Raw genomic sequence first — 14,247 nt, forward strand, 5'->3', positions numbered from 1 at the left:
TGCCTTGAACAAAGGCAGTGCTGCTCTACAACAGCCCAGCAAAGGTCAAAGAAAATGGCCCAGATTCCCTGGGGGTATAACACAAAACTGTCCTAAAGCTGAAATATTCAGACACAAGAGATCTACCTAGTGTGAGGCAATCTTCTAGTAGTGTGACACCACCAGAGCCTTCCGCCAGCACAGAAGGCCAAATTGGGGGATAAGAGGTATCACCAACCTGTGCAATCCATGCTGTGCTGGCCGGCTGGTGCTGTTTGCAACTATCACAACTTAGAATTCCTCTCTGGCTGCTCTAGGTTGTGCCAGGGGACCTGCCTAGCGCAGACTGAGGGTCCCTGAATGCATGATGAGTTAAATGTTCTTCAGATGCAGCTCAGTATCTGGACCTGTGTTGATTCCTCAATTATCACTATGGGCATGTAATGATTCCATAATTGTACAGACTTCATGATCATCAGCAAAGAAACCTCTCAGGACTTTTTTATCTAAAATGAAAGGCCACCTATCGCTTGAACTACAGGAAATTCTTCATGAGTTGAAACAAATACTAGGGCTTATTTTCTTTGTAAGGGTTCTACTAGAGAGGAATATAATCAGTAACCCCTGTGACATTCATCCAGCCTTCATTAAATTACAATATTCTATACATGATTATTCTCAGGGATCTAAAGGCACTAGTGTGCACTGTCCCTGTCCCAAATGTGTATGGATGGTAAAGTGGTTTTCACCTTCTTACATCATCACTCAATATATTAGACTGGTTTGAACAGAATTTTGCAACTTCCACTCATATTTTATAAAAATTGGTGCTTTTGCTTCACTTTTCTATCCACCTTTACCACTGGACAGACACCCACTGTCAAAAGACGCAATCAATGTTTGGGGATATGTACATTAAGAATGGAAAGATTGCTTTGCTTGAATACCCATGGCTGTGGGAAAGGCCCAAATCACAGCTGAATTATTGTGTTTCTGCTCTGCGGTGTAGGAGGCAGTCCTAATGACCTCCAATGAACTCTTCCTTGCCCAGGCTCAGAACCATTACTCCATCCTCAGCTTTCCTGACTTGTCAGCCATCTTCAGCATGGTGGACCATGCTCTTCTTGGAAATATTGCTCTCCCTTAGCTTCTGTTCTCTTCTGGTTTGCCTCCAACCTTTCTAATCACTCTCACTCTCTTTCTCTGGAGGTTCTGCAGGGCTCTGTCCTTGGTCATCTTCTCTTCACCTTTTACATCTTAACTCTGAGTAATCTCCTATGCAAACACAAAGTCAACCACCAGCTCTATGCGGACAACTCAGATTTACCTTGCTACTCTCTAATTTAAAATCTTGGCCTGTCTGTCTAACATCTCCTCATGGATGTCTAGCCATCAGCTCACAGAGCTAAAACAGAGCTCCTAATGTTCCCCTCCGAACCACTCCCCACTCCCCTTCTTGATCATAGTGGATGATACCACCACCCTGCCTGCCACTCAGGCCCATAATCAATTCAGGCCTCTGTCTAGGTCCTGTCTTAATCTTGCAGATTCTGATTGCATATAATTTCTAAGAATATTTTTATTCTGCCACACAGCTAAAACGCTCGTCCAGACTCTCATTTCTTACTTGATTTGTGCAACATCCTTGTCTCTGGCCTCAAGAAATGCAATCTTGTCACTCTCAGATCTATTCATAATACTTATGTAATGCTCATTCTCCTAGTCCGTCACTTCAGCCATGTCACCCCTCTCTTTGCATCCTTCCATTGGTTCCCCCTTCTGTATCACATCAAATATCAGCTGCTTCACTTCATTTTTGAGGCCTTTCGCAGCCTATTCCCCACCATACCTATCATCTTTCATTTGCCATTGAAATATTGACTCCTGCCTCCAATCAGCCCACTATGCCACCCTCCATTGTTCACTTGTTGAATATTCAAACAAGAATCTTCATGCTTTCTCCTATGCTGCCCCTTCCGGTTGGGAGATGCTCCCTGTAAACATCTGCAAAGTTACCTCATAATCCTCCTTCAAATCCCTCCTTAAAATTTCTTTGCCATGATGCCTATAAAACACTTAACAATAGTTAAGCTGCTGGTGTGCTGAGACTACAGCCTGTCTAGCTGACTAATATTGTCTCATTGTTTTCTTGTACTTGTCCATCTGCCTGTATCCATCTGTTTCTCTAGTCTTATAGATTGTAAGCTCTTTGCGACAGGGATCATCTTTTTGTTCTGTTTGTACAGCACCTAGCACAATGGGGACCTGGCAGGGGTGGCTCCAGGCCCCAGCACACCAAGCGCGTGCTTGGGGCGGGAAGCCATGGGGGGTGCTCTGCCGGTCACCGGGAGGGCGGCAGGCAGGCTGCCTTCGGCGGCATGCCTGCAGAGGGTCCACTGGTCCCGCGGCTCCAGTGGACCTCCTGCAGGCGGGACCAGCAGACTCTCCGCAGGCACGCCTGTGGGAGGTCCACCGGAGCCGCGGGACCGGCGACTGGCAGAGCACCCCCCGTGGCATGCCGCCGTGCTTGGGGTGGCGAAATGTCTAGAGCCGCCCCTGGGACTTGGTCCATGATTAGGGCCTCTAAGTGCTGTGGTAATACAAATATTAGATGATAACAACATATAGGAGGATTCTGGAACTTCTTTCATGTTGTATAGTTTGGCTCATGAGGTCTCAATTGGAAGAGGAGTCTTGAGTGGGGGTTGTTGGCAGGCTGATGGGGAACGGCAGGGACAGGACCAATGGTCTTGTGATCTATGCATACCCATTGATCACAAGTTATACGCAAAGGTGAGGGTGTGCGGGTCAGTGGGCTATGGCCACTACTGCAGTCCATAGACTCTTAATAGCTATAGCCTGGCTACAGAAATACTCCACATCTGCCCAAAAGAGTAAAAGTAATCTTCTAATTTCCCATTCAAAGCCCTTTCACTGAGGCCTGGTCTATACTAGAAAATTAGGTCAGTTTAACTACATCAGTCAGTGGTGTGGTGTTGTTAAACTGACCTAAGTCCCTGTGTTGTAGACAGTGCTAGGTTAATGGAAGAATTCTTCCATATACCTACCTACTGTCTTTCAGGAAGGTGGATTACCTATGCCGGTATAGGTAGTGTCTACAATGAAGCACTATTGAGGCATAGCTGAAGCAGCACAACTATGCTGCTGTAGCATTTTAAGTGTAGATAAGCCCTGACACACTGGATTGAGCACCAGCATTGCACACTTAGGGCTTGTCATCTCTAGGGAAAAAGGTATGTTTTTATATGTGTCTAGTGTATTAATCAACCTGTATTAGCTAATATGTGTTATTTTAATAGGTGTAAAAATACCAGTATAGATGAGGCAAGATGTAGTTTTAACATGCTGTGTAGTCCAGGTAAACACTGGTCTCCCCACTAGGGATTACCTTTACGAGTTTACACCTTGTAAAACTATACTTGCCTTATCTATACTAGGATTTTAACCCATGTTAAAATAACACGTTAGCTAACACACATTACAAATCACACCGTTTTTCCTAGATTAGACATGACTTATATCAGGAAAGTAAAAATGAATATGATGCCACAACATATAATGACAAAAAAGGGCCACAGATTTCTAAATATTGCTTGCAAAGAGCATGATGTTGGCTTGCATGTCAGGACCTCTGCATCATCAAAGAAGGTACATCTTTTAAAAAAAGCAAATCAAAGAAACCCCAAGTAAAGAGTGCTATACCAAATGAAAATATTTTTGATTGCTTGAACACATTTCTAAATTGATTTTGTACTTGGAGCAGGGAATGCCATCAATTCACTTCTCTCATGGTATGTCTCATTGCTATTTTACTTAATTATATTCCATTGCTAACTGTTAATGCATTAGTCACTATACACAGTTTATATTTTAATATCCAAGGCTTTTTGCATGATGTTTTAGGCAGACTATTATCATCAGAGCAAATGTACTTTTTTGTGTGTGAGGGTATGGTTTAACAAAGGCCATTCTGGAATACTAGCCTATTGCATTCTGAGAGATGTTTTTGGTGAATGAATTGGTTCAGAAAATGTAAGTGCTTGCTTGAACTTTTAACCATTATTTGACCTCAACCCAATTTTATGTTGGCTTCATATAAAGATCTCTGCTCATCCTCATCTGCTGCTTCTTCCCAGTTCTCAACAAGGTCATCACTTAGTCTGTGACCATCCAATAGGTTGTTGGCCCTACCTTCCTGTTACATAAACTTCAAGAAGGCCTTCAGCTTCGCCTATCAGAATTAATTTCAGGTGACCCTCTGATAAAATCACAACTTCTCTTGGTAAGGCTGCCCTTTGTATAACTCTCCAATGGCCTTTCTTCTATGTAATCCTTCAAGAGGCTCAGATTTTTGCCTTCTCCATCTGACCTTTCAAGAAGGCTGCAGCTTCCTTTCCTTCCACATGACCATCTATCAGTCTCATAAACTCCTTTCACTTTATGTACCCTTTCAATAAGCCCTCAGTGTTCTCCTTCTCAGTGACATCTTTGATTTCCTCCTTCACCACTATGCTTTACAGAGCACATAATCTCAATCAGGCTCCTATTGTGGGACCTAAAGTCCTGGAAGCCTCTCTACTAATTATCCCACCTAGTACTTGCTCATTTTTTTAAATGATGCACAAATGCAGAGTCCAAATTAGCAACCTAGAAACTGTTTGAGAATCAAGTCCATAATCTGTATAACCTAGAAACAATACAAAGGCGGGGAATGAAGTAGCAGCATGTGGGCTAGAAATAGAAGAAAGGAGTTCTCTTAAGTGTGTGCTAAAATAGAAAAGAAAAAGCAAGCAGCCACATTGAAAATATTAGGCTTTCTTCATTAATTATCAGTGGAGGAAACTAATCTACAACTTTTCCCTAATTTACCATTTCTGAAACTTCATATTCCTCTCCCCCATCAAGAATCCATCAGTCAGCAAGACTGGGAAGTGAGAGCCCCAGCGAATCAGGACTGAACCAAAGTAGTGAGACATAACAAATAAGGAGTTATAACATTCTCAGTAAATTCTAGTTCTTAGGGTAGAATAGGGATTATTTAAGAAAAAAATATTAATATTTTATTTGTGTTGCATTCTCGCTCTCCCTTTAATGATCCCACCATGTCTGCAAGAAAACCTGCCAACAAGAAGACAGCTGCTCCCATTTCTAAAAGCTCATGTAAATATAAAATTAAGGAAAAAAAATATCATTTTAACAATTATTTTAATCATACATTTTGCTTATTATTCACCTATTTCTCTCTACCATAGAAGGTGAACTGGTCAGCAAGCCTGGAGGCAAGACATCTTTCCAGCAATCCGACCAAGACATCACTAAACTAGTGAGCCATAATGAGAATTGTACCACAGAATGTTCTCTGGTTATTGCCACTTGTACTCCACTGAAACTGCTGTCATTGAAGTCCCAAATGACTTTTTCCTGGCCAAATGCCAGGTCCTCTACTCCATTTTCATCCTCAGTCTCAGTCTTAAAATTTTGTCTCCTCCTACATCTCTGATTGTTCTTTCAGAGTGCTTCCCTGTAAAGGAGCACTCACCTCTTGAGTGCCTCCTTGTGGCTGGGTGCAGTACTTCTGGCCTTTTCTGGTCCCTGACATGCCCTGCAGGCTGACCGTGCGAAGTCTTCAGTAACCTGGCCCTCCAGCCAATTCACAAAGTCCAAATGAACCTCTTCCAGGGTATTAAAGAACCCAATAAATTAACAGTCTGTTTGTCCTCACTAGGGTCTTCAGCACTGGCTCTCCGTGCTTTAAATTCAGTTCTTTTGTGGGCTCCCAAATAAACCCTGTCAGAATTCAAACCCCAGCATGTTATCCTCCTAAATTCCTCCTCAAAACCTACTGTAATCAACTGTACATTTCGTTTATTATTCATCCTATATCTATCATAGAAGGTCAACTAGTCAGCAAGCCTGGAGGCAAAACACCCAGCCAGCAATCCAACCAAGACATAACTAAACTAGTGAGCCATAACATTAAAACTATGTCCATATGGCATTGGATAGGCATGTGGTGAGCTGAGACCTCAATTTCAGTAAATTTTGTTACCAAGTCTCCCACCTTCTGCTATCCTCTGGTTTTTCTTGTCAATTTATTTTGTCCTATCTGAAACCTAGTCTGTAAGTTATCAGGGGAAGAGAATATCTTACAATTTGCCCTTATAGCACCTACAAGTACAACTATAATACAAATAATAAAAGAAATTGAAACAAGTTAGCTAGCTTCATTTTCTAGTTTTAAAATGCAGCTAACACCTTTTATTCCATATTGCTAGAAAGATATTGAAGCTACTAGGCCAGATCCTTAGTCTGCTAAAGTTCCTTGATTCTACCAGAGTAGCACATGAGAACCTAAAACCTGCCTTATGGGCAGCTGAGAAGTCCCAGCTTTATGTCACACACTTCTCTTTCTCCCTCTACTACAGTAGGATGCATTTTGGGAGGAGGGATGGTAGGTATGTCAATAAAAGGTGATCCTGGTCTGGCAAATTGGTCCCTGGAGTATAGTTCCAGCTGATTAAAGTTAAATCATCCCTGTGACTATTGTAACTTGTACCAGGGAACAATTCAGCCACTGGCTGGCCTCCAGAACAAGGGAGGTGGAAAGCCAGCATAGAGGCACCTTTGCATCCACCTGTGAATAGAGCCCAAACAAGTCCTATACATCAGTTTGATCCAACTTAAACCCTATTTTGAAGACGTAGGTAATGCATAGACTTTGTGCTGACCCTCTGCAGAAGGGTATATTTCATCTTCTATATTCTTATGAGATATTTTATGGTTACTGACTCAAACCTGTCAAGGTAATGCTCAAGAAACTCAGGAGATGTTAGCATTTTTCCTGCTTTCTGTGTGACAGTGACATTTCCTGTTAATTTCATCTGCTCTCTGAGCTCTCAGAGCCAAAAAATTCTGTGGGAGGCAGAATGATGTCATTTAGTCATAGCATAATTTTTCAGCTGCTAGAACAAGACATATTGTGGCATATTCTTCACTACTTTTTAAAAGTGGTGAAATATAAACTTAAGGTGATATCAGTTTTATTTTTACACATGAGGGGGTTATACGCTGCCTTTTGCAGTGCTTGGAGATAAATAGCAGGTTTAAAGTGACATCATTCCTCCTCCAGCAAATATTTTTGCTCTGAGATCTAAGGATAGGAAATTACCCCAACCCAGCAATGATACTCACTGTTTGCAATTATCATAATAGCTAAACTCAAAGGTGAAATTAAAATATGATTTTATGTTGCTATTGATATGGGAAACTTTGTACAAGCTAAATATCATCTGAGAAAGACTGTCCCTAGGAAAAAAATGAGCTGTTTTAAGTACAGGGTATCAATGTTAGTGATTTAAAAATAAAATGTAAGCAGAATGACTAAAATCACTCCCCTTGAGAGTAAACAGATTTAGAACTAGTAATCATCACAGAGGTCACAATAAACAGAACAAACTGCTGTATCGCTAGCTCCGCATGTTAGAGCTTGGGAGAGAACAAAACCTGTGTGTCTCTCTAGTCAGGTCTCCCAAAGAAAACATACATATTAAAAAATATGGAGCAGCAGTTGGCACTTCTCTAAATAAAGTATTTCATTTTATTTTGTTGCATTTAGCCCAGAGTCTAATGAACTTAGGTTTTGTTACTGTAGACAACATTAAAGAAAAGCCTGCGAAGTTTGTTGAAAATGTATATACAATAAGACAGGGATCATCATAGATTTTTCTTTTAAATCTCTAATGAGGAACTTATACTGTGGAGCAAACTTTGGGGAAAAAACAGTTAATAAATATCTATTTATGCTGCTCATAGCTTTTCCCATGCTAATACTGAAGATATTTATGTCTGAGTTATTTCTCCATGTAATGGGGCATAGTGGCCCTTTAAGTCTAGAGGAAGCCAGAAGACCCCATTCCAGGAACACTGGAATGAACAAAAGTGCAGGAAAAGGCCAAAGTTGGAAGAGAGGAAGCAGTCCCAGGGAATTAATAGTTGGATGGGAAAAATCCAGGACACTGTCCCTTTTAAGAGCCCAGGATTAGAAGCCCTTTAGTGTAGGGAGGGGCAGGACTACCATCTCTTTCAGCCAGTCATGAGGAGCTCTCCAAAGGAGGGCAGTACATATACTGCCTTCTCCCTCAGAACAGGAGAAGGAAGCCAGAAGACTGAGCTCCAGATAGAAAGGAGTGGGAGTGGTGGTTCTGTAAAGAATAGATTGAGATAATAGAATTGTTCCATATCTGGTGGAAGAGCCAGAGCTGAGTATGAATCTCTGGGCTTTATTTGTGGGATTTTAAAAAGAACTGTTTCAATTATTAAACTAGCCCAAAGGAGGGGAGAGAGCAGCCACAAGAGATACTGGGGGCAGGGGTCCCAAAGGACCTTGAGGAAGGAAAACAAAGGCAAGGCACAGTGGGACCACTTCTGGCTATGGGAAGGTGCTCAGGAGGTGACTTCCTTGCTAGTTACCCTCTCTCTGAACTCAGCTTCCTTTTTGGCTTGAAACAGAAGAGATTTAAACCCTTTTGTTTACAATATTGCAATACAGTTTCTATGGGAATGATTGTGATGTCTCAAATTTAATTCTGTTATTTCTTGCCTTAATCAGGAGGATTGGCTTTGCTGAGGATGACAAATAGACTAACCCAGGTGAATTGACCAGTCAGACTACTTGGATAGATGAGATGGGTAATCACACAACTAGGTCACCTTGGTAATAGGGTAGATGTAATATGATGAACCATGCAAGCTGGCCACTCTTTCATCTCTCTGTGTAAGGTTGACTTGTATGTAGGATCAAACCAGAGGAGAGAATGGGTGGAGAGGGAAAAAGTCCTTTTCCCCTAGCCAACACAGATTTTGTTTTTCATCTGAATTCTTTTGGGTTAAAGTCAACTTGTGTTTCATAATACTTCCAGGTGCACTGGCAATGGGACAAGGGAGTGATCACTTGTCATTTTTGCTGCCCCTTTAGAAAAGGTGTGTTGATGCAATTTCTCCATCTGGCAAAGCATTCCTGCTGCAAACTACTGGGCCACATCCCATCTCACTTAGAGATGCCATTTGTGGAGCATTGTATGCTGCTGGCAGTATTCACTGCTTGCTGACTGTACCTTGATTCTTCCACCTTAAACCCTCCCATTGGGGATACTGCAGACTGTATGTGTTATGCGCTATCCAGTATCAAAATACTAACATCCCCCTATACTCTGTATGGTACCCCCGATGACTAATAACTGAATTTTCAACACTCTGTATCATCTATTTTTAAACATTTCTTAATAACATTTTTAATTCCCTCTGTTGACTACTACAACAGAAGCAACCAAGTGGGGGGATATTCCCTGTGCCTTCTTCGCACTTCAAGGCACCTGCACTGCAGCACCTAATTTTTGGAACTTAATATCTTGATGACATAGAATCATAGAAGTGTAGGACTGGAAATCATGGCATTAGACCCTTAGGAGAGCCCCAGTTTGTAAACAGAGCTGTGCCAATATGTTTTCAATAACTATACAAATTTCATTTAGTTCTGTTTGTATTAGTATAATACTAAAAGCAAACAGCCGTGCTCTTTGGCCGTTAGAGCTGAGGTATTTTCCACTCAGAAATTGCATCATAAAAATAACTCATCTGCAACTGCCACTTAGTTATCAACATGAGTTAAAAATTTGGCGTAAATGACTGGCAAATGTCCTTATAACTCTCAAGCATGGTAAAAGAGGAGGGAAGACCAACTGGTTTCACATTATCCTGATCTGTTAACCCTTTTTTAACATTAAGGACTCAAACTCAACATCTGAATATAGAAGTATAATATATTTGTGATGGCATATTCCCTAGCCATTAGCTAAATGATAGCGCTACTGGTATAGTCTCAAGGTTTCACATATTTGAACTAAACTAAACGCCAATCCTGAACTTTGAGTGTTTTAGAAATCAGAATTTGGATGCAAATAGCTCCTATCCTTATGATGCACCGAATACTTCTGAACGCCTGGTTGTCAAAATATAGATCTAGGGGATAGAGTCTAAAAAGTACAAATGACAGCTAGATTCCTAACTCCCATGCACCTAACTGCTATTTGTGCCTTAAAAATTCACCCTTAGAGCTCATTTTGTGGCATTAGCTTCTTTCTAGATAGACTCATGCTTCAAATACAAACATTTTTTTTAATTTTAAACACAACATTAACATTATGCTATTTCTTGAAGTTGTTGGTGCTCTTCAGAGTTCTTGAATTATTACCTGTGGATTACATTTTTCTCTTCAATAAATAGCAGCACACAGACTATATTCTATGTGGGCAAACTGTACCCACTAACCTTTTAATACTTTACCCTTTTGTACAAAGACTGAACATTATTAGGTAATGAAAGAGTGTATGAGAAAGTAGTAGATTATTTATGATAGAAACAAAATGAAACTAATGGGACAAGATTTGAAAGCTGTGATGCATGAAAGGTGCTATAGAGGCAGCTTTGGCACCATGACAAACAAAGATAAAGACTCAGTGGGAAGCAACAGTGTGAACATGACTATGAAGAAGAAAGAATAGATTTACTGAATGAATCCTTGCCATCTGGTGTTTATTTAATACACAATGAAGGTCAAATGGCTACTGATCCTTTCTTCTATAGTCCAGTGACTACAAGAATGGGGAGAATCAATGGATTTATCAATATGTCTGGAAATGTTTCACCATATGATCTGATTGAGTCGATATTATTGGAGCAACATGCTCATTACGATTTCAGATGTGGTTAGGGTGGATGGTTAGAACTATGAACATTTTTCCTAAGCTATGGGACTGTAACTTTGTGAATCAAACAAAATGATCACTGATTCCATCAAAATTCACTTCAGCATCTAAAGGCACTTGTAATTAGAGAAATATATCTTATTGCTAATATTTAACTGCTTACAAAAGGATGGCATATTTTACACATTAGAAACCAAGTTGGCTTGTGCTTAGTTGTGTGATTTTTTTCTCTCCTTTGTGTTTTTCCTTTCTTTCCTCTACAGTTGATCGATTACACACCTATTTTATGTAATTATACCACTGGGACATATTAACTTTTGATGAAATATGTTTATTAGGAATTATATGTAAACGGCATATGCTATGAATAAATCTTACATATATTTAAGGTAGTATTTTATATAACATTCTGTCTCCTTGCAGGTTCTCTCAGTTGTATACTTTCATGTAAGCACTAATCTCTAATACACCTGATGCCATAAAATTTGCCCATGCACTGTACTACAGTTGTTCTTGCAGATTGGAGGAGTTTGCTTATCTCTTCAATTAATACTTAAATAAAAGTCTTAGCTTTCATCAGTTTTATTGTCATTGTTCTTTTTTGAGCTTGTCAAAGAACAGGGAGGACAAAGGACATAAAAAAGACCCAATGAAAAGGACACAGAATTACTCATATTAACCTCCAAATAGAAAACCCAACTAAGAATTAAGGCCATATATAATACATCATTTCGTTCTCTCATGCATATAGTGTCTAGTGGTTGGTGCAGAAGTCTGGAAGTCAAAACTCTCAGGTCTGTCACTCATTTGCTGTGTGATCTTGGACAAATCATTTAACCTCTCCATTTACCCACCTTTAAAATGGCATGATGCTAATTAACTACTTCACTGAAGGCGGCAAGGTTTAATTAAAGTTTATATTGCACTTTGAGATTCCTAAATAAAATATGTTACTATATTACCCTACTAGTGGTCTCATTTCTAGTGACCTACAAGACCAAGGATCATAGAAATCAAAGTTTGAATTAGAGAAAAAAATGATTTTGGATTTACACAACAAAAGTGTAGATTCTATTTGATTTTTTTTTGTTTGCTCATGTGAACGTGTCCTTTTGGGACCAATTGATCTTCTTCAGAACTAACTGGAGGCACATAATATGTGCTATTCCGCTCTTCAGACTTCAGGGACCAAATTCTGCTCTCACTTCTACTTGTGCAGCTAAATGAATGGCCATAACTGAGGGCAGAATTTGGATCAAGAAATATAAGGCTGAAAACTAGTGCAGCAGAAGGATATTGCATGTATAGCGATTATACAGAAAGGCTAGAAATTTTGAACATAGTCCTGCCCTTTCATGGTGAAACTCCCATTGAAATCAATGGGATGAAATTACCTGGCTTTCTGGCAACAGAGAGCATGTTGGATTGGGACCACAGTCATGGGACTTCTTTATTAATATGACCATGTCTGGCATAACATAAATCTGTCTTGGTGGAATTTACATTTACAATATTCTATGGGCCCCATAACAAGGCAAACAAGAGTGAGGCTGCAGTACAGATTTAAATGGAGGCCATCTGTCAGCCAATTGTGAAACATCGTGTGAAAATTCATGCATTTGAGAAGATTTTAGGCAAACAAACTCTAACAACAAATAACAATTCCATCTTTTTCTTCTGCTTTTTTTCGTTCTCCCCCGGCTATCAGCCCACCCCCATCTATCCTTGGTTTCCAGTCGATTGTCTGCTGCCCCCAGTCGCATCAATCCATCCAGTTCTTGTCCCTCATTTCTCCTCTTCCCCTACTATGCACACAAGCCTTGCCAAGAAATTTTTTACCCTAATGAGTCCTTTGTTCCCTCAGAAAATGATTCCCCTCCCTTGTTTACTGCCCAGCCAATCAATTTTCTGCCCTCTTGTGTTGTGCTTGACTGCATCTGTCCATCTTTACCTACATTAGTCTACCTTCTGACTTCTCAGCACTATCAATGTGCTCTCTTAACCTAACTCATCAATACACTGATGACCCCAAGCAAAAGATCCTTTGTACATACCCCCAACAGCCTCTGACTCAAATCTCTGTTACCCTTCATTTTCCTCCCAGCCTCCCCAGTGACTTGTCTTGTCTCCAAGGCATCCTCTGCCAAATCAAGACTACTAGCCAATATTCCACCCCACAGACCAAACCAAACTTGGAGACATCCACTCAGACAATTGATTTTCCTATAAGCACACCCCCATCCACACATAAGGCAGATAATCTGACTCTTCCTGGACTCAACTAGCCCACTGGTCCTTTGTTTCCTCCCTCAAACCCCTGCAAATTGATCCTCTTTCCCCTCTAATCCTGCAGTTATACTCCTGTGCTCCCTTCTCCAGCAGCACCACGGGTCCTGTGTCTACCCATTACATTTCTCTGAGCAAAACTGAGCTCACATCCCCCACCCCTGCTTACCATGCATGGGTCTTTTTCTCTCTGCACGACAGGAAGGTCTCAGGCTCATTATCCATCTCCCTCCTCCCGAGGGGCTCTGTGATAAGTCTTCCCCTGCCTAGGACCTGGCAATGGAGTTACCTAGCCTGCTTCCCATTCAGAGTGCCTGGGGTGTTTGCTAGCCAGCAACGAGAGTAGCTGTTTCTCCTTCTCCTCTGCCCTCGTGGTGAGATGGCAAGAGGATGGGGTAGACATTGAGCAATTGCAGCTCACCATGCTCCCTCCAACACAGGAGGTGGTAAGGAAGGAACGGCACTGCCTCCTCTACCAATGGGCCAGTTCATAACATGGGAATGATTAATTAGACACAAAGCAAGATGACAAAGTACCAGGGTCTGTAAGACCAGGTTGAACACTGCAGTGCCAAGGGCAAATGACTCAGAGCCCATGAGACTAGCATGAATGTTCTGCAATGCCAAGGCAAATTACCAAGGCCAGTCCATGTATCATCCACTCACACTTTATGACATCACATTGAATAAAACCAAGAACAAATTATTTTAAAAAAGGGCAAAATCAGGCCAGAACTCAGAATCCCTTTGTCTGTTCCTCTTCTATCCCCTAACCGTATACCATTTACTCATTAAGCTGAAAAGGTAAAGTTTACCTCTCCTTGTGGCTATGGGATGCAGCCCAAAAAACAAACTTAGGGTATGTCTACACTACGAAATTAGGTTGATTTTATAGAAGTTGATTTTTAGACATTGATTTTATACAGTCGATTGCGTATGTCCACACTAAGCGCATTAAGTTGGTGGAGTGCGTCCTCACTACCATGCCTAGCATCGACTTACGGAGCAGTGCACTGTGGGTAGCTATCCCACAGTTCCCACAGTCTCCGCTGCCCATTGGAATTCTGGGTTAAGCTCCCAATGCCTGATAGGACAAAAAACATTGTCACAGGTGGTTTGGGGTACATTTCGTCATCTCTCCCTCCATGAAAGCAACGGCAGAGAATCATTTTGTGCCAGACACCAGGGCAATTAGAAG

At 41.0% G+C, this 14,247-nt stretch overlaps 2 long non-coding RNA genes across 2 annotated transcripts in view; both read left to right on the forward strand.

The window, feature by feature from the left end:
- LOC120404826 overlaps positions 1-11,253 on the forward strand; it is an 11,708-nt gene extending 455 nt beyond the window's left edge. The window contains exons 2-3 of the long non-coding RNA XR_005598202.1: positions 8,609-8,649; positions 11,187-11,253. This is a non-coding gene — a long non-coding RNA (uncharacterized LOC120404826). The remainder of the gene's footprint in view (positions 1-8,608; positions 8,650-11,186) is intronic.
- LOC120404825 overlaps positions 1-14,247 on the forward strand; it is a 74,990-nt gene that overhangs the window by 34,051 nt on the left and 26,692 nt on the right. The gene's annotated exons all lie outside the window — the stretch shown is intronic.

Source organism: Mauremys reevesii, linkage group 4 (genome assembly GCF_016161935.1).
Source record: "Mauremys reevesii isolate NIE-2019 linkage group 4, ASM1616193v1, whole genome shotgun sequence".
Classification (NCBI taxonomy): Eukaryota; Metazoa; Chordata; order Testudines; family Geoemydidae; genus Mauremys; species Mauremys reevesii.